This window comes from Corythoichthys intestinalis, chromosome 2, assembly GCF_030265065.1.
Source record: "Corythoichthys intestinalis isolate RoL2023-P3 chromosome 2, ASM3026506v1, whole genome shotgun sequence".
NCBI lineage: Eukaryota > Metazoa > Chordata > Actinopteri > Syngnathiformes > Syngnathidae > Corythoichthys > Corythoichthys intestinalis.
In genome coordinates, this window is record NC_080396.1 from 31630260 (window position 1) to 31642558 (window position 12299).

Sequence of the window (12299 nt, forward strand, 5' to 3'; positions counted from 1 at the left end):
AGTCTTAAACAGCAGTATTATGTGAATTAGAATCATATTTTGAGACGATTCAACTACATACAACAATCTGGCAAAGCGCAGATGACGAGAAATTAGTGTTTTAATTTGCCGTTTAGCCCCCGCCTGTCATTATAGCGCTCTAGCGTCACTAACAAAATAAATAAATGGTATGGTCATGACAAATAACAGTCTTGTGCTAAATGGAATATGAAATATTAAAACATGCGTTTATTCAGTATGACATGGCAAAATTATATAATGGTCAAAACTGTCGACTTCTTGCACATTTTTTGCTACTGGAGCTAGTCCGGCTTTCGTCATTTCCCTGCCCCGGCTTCAAAGAGCATAAACAAAGCAGGAAGTGTAACAGCTAGCCACACATGCTGACCCAAACCGAGTGATATTTCAAAGTCTTATTCTCGCCTTTCGAAGCGAAAAATCACACAAAACTACCCCGGATAATGTCACACGGCGGCGGAGTTGTCGATTGTCTTTGCCGATCGGCAACCCTCCCGGCGGCGAGCAAGTTACAGCTCGTCGTTCCCCTGCTGTGGGCAGGAGAGCTCGTTTGCCAGGGAAGCAGCTGGAGAATGACCGCCGGACAAACTGGCCGACGTCGGAGGATCGCGGAGCTGCCTCATGGTCAACACGAATATGGCGTGAATTAATGCTTAAATACACGGCGAAGACAAAAACAGTGAGAGAGTGGCGTGCAGTTGTTGTGCAGCTAACATGCCACCGGAGTTAGTCTGGCTTTCGTCATTTTGCTGCCCCAGCTTCGGAGAGCGTAAACAAAGCAGGAGGTGTGACAGCTAGCCGATATGATGACCCGAACCGAGTGATGTTTCAAAGTCTTATTCTCGCCTTTCGAAGCGAAAAAGCACACAAAACTACCCGGATCATGTCACATGACGACTAGGTTGTCGATTGTCTTTGCCGATCGGCAAACCACCCGGCGGAGAGCAATTTACAGCTCGTTCCTCTGCTACTACGGACAGGAGAGCTCGCCTGGGAAGCAGCTGGACAATGACCGCCGAACAAACCGGCAGACGTCGGAGGAGTGTGTAGCTGCCAAATGGTCAACACGAATATGGCAAAAATAATGCTTTACTACACGGCGCAGTCGTAAACAGCAAGGGACTCAGTGGAGGAGGGTGGCTACAGTTGTTGTGCAGCTAATAATTGCAGCTAATGTGTATGAGGAGAGCTTTTTACATGCCCGTCCATGATCAAACGCAAGTGGTCCTTTATTAAAAGAAAGTTTGTAGTGTTTACTTTGTAATCGCTGTACTCATTGCCATTTTTAACACAAAGTTTCAATTTCTAATGGGGTGGAAAATTTGACAGAACACAGAGCACACAAATAGGGCAATAAGCCGAGTATAGTGCTCTCCCAGTGGGCACGCAAAGGACCGTGGGGGGTGTGCGACAAGCTGTCGGTTGTCAGCCAAGTGGCATTCACGTTGGACAAGGAGCATTGTCAGCCACAATATGCAAGCCACCTCCATATTAAAACGTGTGCCATGATCCCAGTATTTGACATAATCCAAAATAAAATGTTTACTCAGTTCCTCGTAAGTCCAATGGTCCCACAGTTGTCGGACTTGTTGTGGCCATTCTCCAAGGGGAAATGGGAACTTATTGAAACCCAAAAAGGCTCACACACCTCTCCCTGGTGCAGCAACAAATCCCTGCAGCATATTTGGCTGGCGTGATGCGAAAAATAAACGAATTAATCCGCAAAATCAGCTGAATCCGCAGTCCATCTGCATGCTATAAAGCAATGCTGTACTGTGGGATGCTGACCTGGGTGACGTCACATTCGCATTCGTCCTCAACCCGAGACTGGAGCCGGAAGTCACTCATTTTCATGGCTCGGGATTCAAAAATTGAATAAATAAAACGATTGCTTCCACACACATCCAAGCGGTGCATTTCATTCAGGAGCATAAAATACCATGTGAAATATGAAAAAAAACATGCATTTTGGTGTCTTAGGCACTTTAATACAACATTGCCATGGACCATTAAATGATTAGAACTTATTTTTACTAATGTATGCTCGAAATGTATTGTAGCGACTGTTATCTGTTCCGCCCAAATGTATGATTGGAAGTTTGGGCAACCATGGCTAAGAGTGGTGGTTGCCCGTGTTATTAATGTGTGCTGTGAACAAGAACGTGAGCTGTCTCATGGAATCGTGTGGTGTTTGAGGAACAAGAGCAGCAAGTGATAATTAAAAGTTAATCCACTCTCATTCTTCCCCAGCAACAGTAGCAGGTATAGGAAAGTTGAAAGGCTGATATGAGCTGGTACCATATTTTCTAAGATATTGTGTTAAACATTTATCATGCGTGAATGAGAATTCTTGAAGACTGAAATGAGAAGTTTTTAACTGGTTTTCAACATGTTGCTCAATTTAATGTATACAGACTGATGTTCCATGGGGACCGTGAAATGTACGAACTGAGAGTAAGTGAAGAAAAATTACATTTGGAATGAATGTAATCCCGCATCACTAACCTCATCTTAAATAATGTTGGTAATTTATAATTATAGTTATTGGTGTTCTCATCCGCTTTATAGCCTGCTTATTTATCTCTGCTCAACGAGCAGTCAATCCAGTCACACAGTACTTTTACTCCTCCTCAATTAGGAAGTCCAGTTTGGCTAATTTAGTCTGCTCAAGACGCTATAAGGATGCTTCAAGTAATTTTATGTCGATGGACAGTCGATGTTTAGTCCCCATAAATTGTGTTTAAGTGGATTAATAGTGTGCAGTCTCCATGTGAGCGAGCGGTACCACTCTGTGCAGCGAGATAATTAAATAGTTTGAACCGCAATGACTAGCTGAATCTGTTGTTGCCTGCCTTTATTGTATTTGTGGGTTTGCTGGAGATTTTTTACTATGTTGTCCTTTTAATGCTCCTTTCTGTTTGGGAGAATTGCTTTGACTTTTAAATGATAAGAACGTGTGCGGGTTAGTTGGATTGCGTATAGGCTTCAGAGTAATTTGTAGACTGATTGTCCATAGAACGGCTTGCTCTTGTTCTGGCAGCTTGCTGTTATGCCTCCTTTGACTGTCGTAAACACACACACACTTACACAGTCACACACACATACGTGTTTAAGCATTAGATTAGACAAAAAACAAAAACGAACACACACACACACACACACACACAAAAAAAACAATTATGGCACCAAAGTCTAAGTATGCTGTTTATCAGTGATAGCACTATTGCGCAGCGATTTAATTCCTCTTGTCTGTTGATTTTATTTTCTTATTTTTATTGTATTTATTTCCAACCTGGCTTGGAGTTCCTCTCAATATAAGGAAATGGCATAGCCCCTGAGTGCTACTGCAGTTTCATTACCTGGGGTGGTCATTCTGAATATAGCTTACCACATGTCTCATTCAAAGGGAATGGCAGGTATGTGTCACTAGCCGTAAATTGCACATTGCCTCTAGCCATAATCAGTTGCCAAGGAAACCTCAAATGGGATTATGACCTTCTGTTGTGTGTAACCATTAGATTTGTCAACATCCAAGAGAAAAACATTAACATTTATGTCTGTCAGCAATTTAGCCCCTCATCTTACACCAGTGTTTTGTTTTGAATACTGTTTTGTAACTAGTAACACACCTTAATGCACTTTGCCCTCTAATTAAACAATCTGGAGCATCCTTGGTTAAGTATTGGACGTAGTGTGCAACGGGTGACGCAATCATCCTGACCGATGTAATGATATATTCAAGAAGAGTAGATGTAGTAGATGAGTTAAAAACAAAGACAGCGAGCCGGAGTAGAGCGCCTCCATGTAGGTACCAGTGCAGGGAGGGAGGAAATGGAGAGAAAGGGGACGGAGGTATTTAGTATGCACGGCCAAGCTGCCCCATCTGCTTAGCGCAGCAGTCCCTGTCGTATAACTGTCTACAGGCCGTGGGCCACATAAAGAATGTCTCAGATTTGATGTAATTCCGCAAAATTAATGACAGCTTTACTCGGTATGGGCCGTGAGGGAATGATTAGTGTTTGATCGTCCATCTGATCAGTTCCCCTGGCTGGGTGCATGGGGAGGCACCACTTATATGCCGGCATTCTGCCTGTGGCCACCAGACGCACACCTATCCCAAACATCCCCCATTTGTCCGTTTGGGTCCTTGGTTTCCATTTCCCCAAAATGGACAAGGAATACCCAAACACTGATAATTAAGGCTGATTGAAAATATAGACTCTTGGTTCTCAACTGGGCAGTGCGGTATTTCAAAGGAAAGTGGGCCAACTCGGAGGTCACACAACGACCTTTTACAAGATACGCTTTACTGCACACGTGATTGGAATTTGGTATTAGTTTTTAAACGAGATGGGGAATAGATTGGGGATTTGAGAGACGGAATTGATCCACCAATGTATTGCAGGAGTTGGCCAAGTAGAATTTCTCTCCTCTTTAATGCGGCCCCACCTCAGCCGGCCCAACCCCCATCCCTTTCCTCCTCCCGGGTTGCCGCGTTTACAAGCGATTGGGGCATTCTGTTTTACAAGTGAGCCTGGTGCGTCTCGGTGTGCTAGCAACATTAAAATTGAACCCGCCTTATCTGTGCGAAGCATGAGGCTTTACATCAGAGGCTGTCATGCCGCTGCCATGAGGCTCCTGTGAGTTTTTATGTAATGTTGTGCAGTCAAAAACCCAGCGGACAACTAAAGCGAACTGATAGATAAACAAGTGATTGAAGACATGGATGTTGGTTTGTAGGATGCACGATGGGGGAAGGCTGCCCAACAGTTTACAGTTGTTAACAAGGCCAAATCCAACACATGACAGGCATACATCTCTCAGCCAAATCAAATCTCATCAATGCTTGTAAACAGACTGATCGGGTCAAAGCCATTTTGTGCTGAGTTGCATATGGCAAAGCAAATCTCCCATCTGACCATTACAACGCAGGTCCAGTTCGAAGCACGCCGCGCCCAACTCAGCAAAAGGCTCGGGGTGTTTGTGTTTGTGCCAACACAGATTGTTGGACAGACTGCATGGATGCAGTGTTTTTCCCTAATATTGTCGGCCATTATAACAAATTACGTGCGGGGGGGGGGAAAAAAACACCATTAGAGTAAACAAAAAAGCCGATGCATCTGTTTGGTCCAAGGCCCGTTCCAGTTCATTTGCAATTCGCGTCATTACCCATACTTTTTCTCTTGCTTGTCTTGCATTCCCATCCGCACTGCCATCTCCTCAAATAATTTGAACGTATTTCCTTCCTTCTGGACCCCACTCTCAATCTGAATTCTCTCATCTCTTTTCTTTCTTAACACCCCCTCCCCCCCGCTCCCACCCTTGCCGCTTGCCTTTTCTCCTCGTTTTATATTTTTGGCTGAGCTGAGGACCTTTCTTAGTGCAGTGACCTTTCTGGTTTTAAATTAAGCCCCACTGCGGCATGTCTCTCTTCATAGGCTGCCAGTTACGAGCCTTCAGAGAACCGCAAAAAAATAATGATTCTGATGAAATGGCCCTCTTTAAAAAGCTCTTCCAAATTCCTTCTTTACATTTTTGTACACCCATGCTGACTCCCCATTTGCATTAATATCCACACTAATCTGAAACATCCTATTGAGGAATCCAATGTAACGATGAGATGCCTGAAGAGGCCTTTTTGCATGCAGGCGTTTACTGGAAATGTGCAGTAATCAAATGTTGTGCACGTTTGAAATGATTTATTAGAACCAGGATGCTTATGTATTTTTACTATCTAATCCGATACACCGTTTATCCAAGTTAAACCAGTTTGTGACCTTCCAAAGACAGGAAAGCTTCCATTATCGTGATTTACATACTTACATACATACAAGTCATCGCTTTATTTTTATCGTATTTAGATTTTGATGAGAGTTTCGGCACTGTCCAGATTTGGAAAAAAAGGTGTGATGTCCAAGTGCACTCAAGTTCTCCCTATAGTCCCTTCCAAAAGTCTGTAATAACATCATTTGCCCACCATCATCTGGTCATCCGTGCATATATCTGTATTCCTTATGGAAAATGTAAAGAATGTGCACTCTCAAGACCTAGTCAACTTCCATGTGGAGCAGAAATAACCAAAACATAAAGTGCTGTGTGTCTGACTTTTAAAGCCACAGTCAAAACATACAGTAGTTGTTCAGCAGACTCCAGTAAAACCCCAGATAAAGCAAGGAACAGCAATTATGGAGAATGAGCACAGTAATTAAGCATTCCAGAGAATGTAAAGCTGCTTTTGTGAGCCATGGGAAAAAAAGGCGTATCATTGTTTTAGAGACAAAGGTTTTTATGTGCAACTGTGGTCAATTTTTACATACTAGTCTTGGATGGTGAGCATCATGACAATACAGAGTCAACTGAGGAAAATGCAGGAAAATGTTTGATACATTTTTCGAATGCAACTAAAATTGTAATCATAATATCCAAAAGCAACCACAATTTAGGTACAAAGTTTGCCCTGGTAAAATATTCGAGTACAGTTATGTTTTTATTTATTTATTTTTAAATTGGATTACATAATGGTTTTCCATGTCTTTTTTTCTTTTCTCCCCAATTCCGCCAAACCCGCTAATACCTTTCAAAGCATGTTAGATGAAAGTTTAAGCTCATTCACACTTCAAAACGCCAACTAGTGTTGCTAATGATCTGTTGTGATGAGGAATGCTGAGGTTTCCGCCGTCAATATTTTTTAAGGTTGTCATTTACCTCTTTCGCTTCCATTGACAGCAATAAAACGCCAATACATTTGAACTGAGAGGGCTCGCAAAGATCATTCACTGATGATTTTGACGAAATCCACCTCTTTAATCTCCCTCCCTGCAGTTAAAATGTATTGGACGTCCTACCATGAGAGACAGAATGTGGAAAAAAAAAACAGAAAATCACATTGTTAGATTTTTAAAGAATCTATTTCCAAATTAGAGTGAAAAATAAGTATTTGGTCACCTACAAACAAGCAAGATTTCTGGCTGTCAAAGAGGTCTAACTTCTTCTAACGAGGTCTAACACGGCTCCACTCGTTACCTGTATTAATGGCACCTGTTTTAACTCATTATTGGTATAAAAGACACCTGTCCACAATCTCAGTCAGTCACACTCCAAACTCCACTGTGGCCAAGACCAAAGAGCTGTCGAAGGACACAAGAGACAAAATTGTAGACCTGCACCAGGCACAAGACTGAATCTGCAATAAGTAAAACACTTGGTGTAAAGAAATCAACTGTGGGAGCAATTATTAGAAAATGGAAGACATACAAGACCACTAATAATCTCCCTCGATCTAGGGCTCCATGCAAGATCTCACCCCGTGGCGTCAAAATGATAACAAGAACGGTGAGTAAAAATCCCAGAACCACATGGGGGGACCTAGTGAATGACCTGTGCCAGAGCTGGGACCACAGTAACAAAGGCTACTATCAGTAACACAATGCGCCGCCAGGGACTCAAATCCTGCACTGCCAGACACATCCCCCTGTTGAAGAAAGTACACGTCCAGGCCTGTCTGCAGTTCACTAGAGAGCATTAGGATGATCCAGAAGAGGACTGGGAGAATGTGTTATGGTCAGATGAAAACAAAACAGAACTTTTTAGTAGAAACACAGGTTCTCGTGTTTGGAGGAGAAAATACTGAATTGCAGCCGAAGAACACCATTCCCACTGTGAAGCATGGGGGTGGAAACATCATGCTTTGGGGTTGTTTTTCTGCAAAGGGACCAGGACGACTGATCTGTGTAAAGGAAAGAATGAATGGGGCCAAGTATGGAGAGATTTTGAGTGAAAATCTCCTTCCATCAGCAAGGGCATTGAAGATGAGACGTGACTGGGTCTTTCAGCATGACAATGATCCCAAATACACAGCCAGGGCAACAAAGGAGTGGCTTCGTAAGAAGCATTTCAAGGTCCTGGAGTGGCCTAGCCAGTCTCCAGATCTCAAACCCATAGAAAATCTGTGGAGGGAGTTGAAAGTCTGTGTTGCCCAATGACAGCCCCAAAACATCACTGCTCTAGAGGAGATCTGCATGGAGGAATGGGCCAAAATACCAGCAACAGTGTGTGAAAAGCTTGTGAAGAGTTACAGAAAACGTTTGGCCTCCGTTATTGCCAACAAAGGGTACAAAACAAAGTATTGAGATGAACTTTTGGTATTGACCAAATACTTATTTTCCACCATGATATGCAAATAAATTCTTTAAAAATCAAACAATATGATTTTCAGTTATTTTTTCCCCCCACATTCTGTCTCTCATGGTTGAGGTTTACCCATGTTGACAATTACAGGCCTCTCTAATATTTTCAAGTGGGAGAACTTGCACAATTAGTGGTTGACTAAATACTTATTTGCCCCACTGTGTGTATGTATGTATGAATATATATATATATATATATATATATATATATATATATATTACAGAAACACACAGATTGCCCTATTTTACACGCGTAATGGAAGCGCAGACAGTATTTAGATCCAAGAATTAATTTCAAAGCATTTTTCATAAAGCATTGTGCTTCATGCATAAATACAGTTTTTACCCTTGCATGAATGATGACAAACATTTATAGGAATCTTTATCATGCACTACATTAAGGTTGGGTAACAAAACCCAGTATCAATTTGGCATCAATTTGATTCAATGAAAGATTGGTCTTTACAACCAAGGTCAAGTTCACAGTAGGCTTGAATATTAATTAACCACCCAGCCACCCGCCCGTGCATGTGTTGCGTGCGTGCGAGCGACATGTAGTCAGGGGGGCTTCTGCAGCCTCCCTTCTAAGGTGCTGCTCGTATCCTTGGCAACTGTGATGAATTATAGACGCTCCCTGTTAAAACGTGTGGTATTACCCCATTCCAGGGTGTGTCCTCCTTGGCTGCCTTTGATTCACTGATCTCACTACTCTTTTTCCCCATTGACCCCCCACCCCCTCCTTCTCTGCTACACTCTCCTCCCCAGGGACGTCTGTCTGGGATCTGCCAGGCTCATCAGTGGAGACGAGGAGAAGGCTAACTGGGTGCCTGTACTTGGCAGTAAATCTGCCCAGGTTGGGAGGTGTTCCTGGGGTGGCCTCATCACCACCACACCCCAGTAAGTCCATTCAAAGTCGCCCCCGCCCTTCCCTCCCGAAAACTTGCATGACATCATTCATCAAAAGTCAAACAGATGGTCATGACTTGAGAAGTGTAATGATCTGTCATGATATATCTAATGTACATCAATGGCACTTTAAGGCATTGATGTGCTTCTATTGCTAATGTGATGTAAAAATGAAAAATGATACTATATTGTTGCTGTTATTGTAATTCCCTGCTTTAATGTAAATTGACAAAAATCCTAAAAAATTATGATGCCATACATGGAAAAGATTCCACATTGAGCAGATGATGCTTTGTGATGTGGTGATTAAGAGCTGATGAGTGCAAGGTGGTCCGCTATCTAAGCAGTGTTATTAAATAGATGGTGATGTGCGGACATAATTTTGGCTTTCAAAAAGCTATGAAGTCATAGAAAGCCTCTTCTTGGCTGCAATGCAGTGAAGGGGCTCGTCTCTCGTGCACTCATTTTGCTGCCTATGATACTATTCCATACACATAGATGCGCGCCCTCCCTCTTCTTATCTGAGAAATAAGCATTTTTACAGAGTTTGAGCTGTAAAAGGAGAGGAGCAGATAGCCCATAAATCTAACCATAAAATCGTTAAGTTGTCAGAGGTGCCATCAGCTATCAATCGTGTGCGGCAAGCTGATGAAGGGGAAATAGGTGATAAAAAACAGCATTTTAGGGAAATTATGTCCAGTCTTCCATTTGCGAAGTGCTGCAGTCGCATCACGGCAGAATCTTAATCACTTTGCCAGTGTGGCCAAGCAGGGACTCTTCTTGGTGTGACACTGAGAAGGAGCAGAGCCTGCATGGTGGGAGGGTGCAGGCAGGGATGGGGAAGTGGAGGAGCAGGGTTGTTGGGTGGGTTCAGTGTTGTAGAAAATTATACAACTGGCATAAATCACTTATACACAAGCGTTTTCCTCTCTCCCTCCATTTCTTGCTGCCCCCATCACCGTTGGATGTTCTCCTCCTCTCTCCTTCGTGGCGTCTTCCATCCCTTCATTTGCATTTCCGCTGCTCCTCACTTCAGCATCCCCCCTCCAAGCTTCCCACCCCGCCTCCTTCCATTCTTTTCCATGCTATGTGCTTTATTTGAAGCACTAGTGGTCACAATCACTCCTTCTCCGATTCTCCATCCATCTCAACTTCATTTCCACCCTGGTTTGTTTACATGCTTTCTATATTGATCTGCTTTTTGTAGCCTACGAGGGATTTATCACCCCCGTCCGTGGGACTGTATTAGCAAACCTCTCGATTGACTTGTCTACCCGAGATGTCCCAGAACTGCTTTCCCCAAATAAAATTTAAAAAAAAAAACTGCATCAGTGCATGCATCTTATTTCAGGGTTTTATCGGGGAGTGATGTGACAAGCTTTTTTCTGTAATCTAGAATCTTGCCCATCAAATGGTTAAAAAAAGCATCAAAGGGAGCTATTTAAACTGACAGGGATCTTTAGTGTATCTTGAAATGAACCTACGTCCAACCTCATTATCATCACTCACACTGGACACTTGGAAATTTAATGACTTGGATCACAAAACATTTGAATGAAGGGTCACAAACATGGGGCCACCAGGAACCAGGTAGTCTTCAAAAGAGCACAGAAGTAGGCTGCAAAACAATAATGGGATATTTGGATGTTCTAGGAATGTTTGTGGAAGCTGTGAAAATGTAAACAATGGAAGAATATAGAAGTAGAATCTGTGTTGCATCTTGATATTTATAGTATTGGTTGATTGTAAGAAATCAAGATCTAAATGGATATAGTTATTTAAGTCAATTTGAGTGAATGCGAAATTTCGGGGAAGTGTGTTATTATTTTGCTTATTTTTCCAATATCATGCTTGTCTGTAGTTAACAAAGTCACAAAACCACCATGAGACATTTTTAAATGATATATCAACAAAATTTAAGAACAGCTTTGTAAAATTAGGATCTGTACATCATATTTTGTCTTGTTATAAACTTAGCTGCACTGAGAAATACCGTAACTTTCAGACTATAAGCCACAACTTCCCCCTGCTTTAAACCCTGCGTTTTTTTTTTTTTAGCCCATTGCGGCGTATGTATGAACTAAAGTTTTCTTTTGGTAGGTGAGGCTTATAGTCAGATGCACCTTATAGTCTGAAAATTACAGTAATAAAGATACAAAAGCATCATTGTGCCAGCAGCTTATCTTTTTTCCACATTGTCCACATTGAAATTCACCAATAATATAAACCTTTTGTGTGCGTTTGCCTCACTGCCATTGTTTGTGATGACATCATTTGACAAATGACTGCACAATTTCCTACGTTAGGCCTTTTTAAGACGTGTCCACTTCATCCATTTATCAGGTGTTACTCAACACAAAACTCTTTAGCTGTGAAAAGGGACACTGCAGTATTTCTCACCTAAAATGGAAGAGAAGCTATTGATTGACTATTTAAAGTCAGCGTGTTTATCAAGCAAGAAAGGCTGCTTTCATCCCACACAAGGTTGGCCTCATTCACGCAGCTACCTGTCATAGGAATGTGTTGTATGGTTTGGCGGTGTACATTTACATTGGGTTAGTTTGAGACACTGATGGCGTGTTGTCAGGGCCTGTGCTGCCACCTTTAGTGCGGCTGTGGTACTGTAATGCAGTATCCCATTTCCACGCTGTCAGTTTTGGGGCTACTCCGCAGTGAAGTCACATAGCATGTGTTTGTGACAGAGGGTAGTTTAATAGCACATCTAACCTTACCGGGTTACAGCGAGTGGAGCCGTGAACATGCAAGCTTTATTGGAAACACCCTGACACACACATATACTGCCCAGCTGGCTTGAAACTTTTCCTCTTTATAAGTTATCATTTCAAATCTGACATGATCTTTTCTGAATTTTATTTGTATCGGTAGTTATCGGACTAGATGCTGCTGGCAAATAAATAGCACCGGTGTAGAGTTGCACTGTGGCATTTCTAATATGTAGAAAATTAATGTCTCAGCTTCAGAAATGTTTCTTCCCGCATGTAAATTACCATGCATATTAATAACTCTACGGCTGTCAGTCAAAATTCAACAATATTTTCTATATATAGGATTAATTTCTGTTTCAATTCCTCTTTTTTATGTTATTAGATCGTAAAAGTTGTCATAAATCTGGTGGTGGGTCCAGAGTATGAAAAACGTTTGAGTAAAATATTTTTGCTCTCTTGCCTT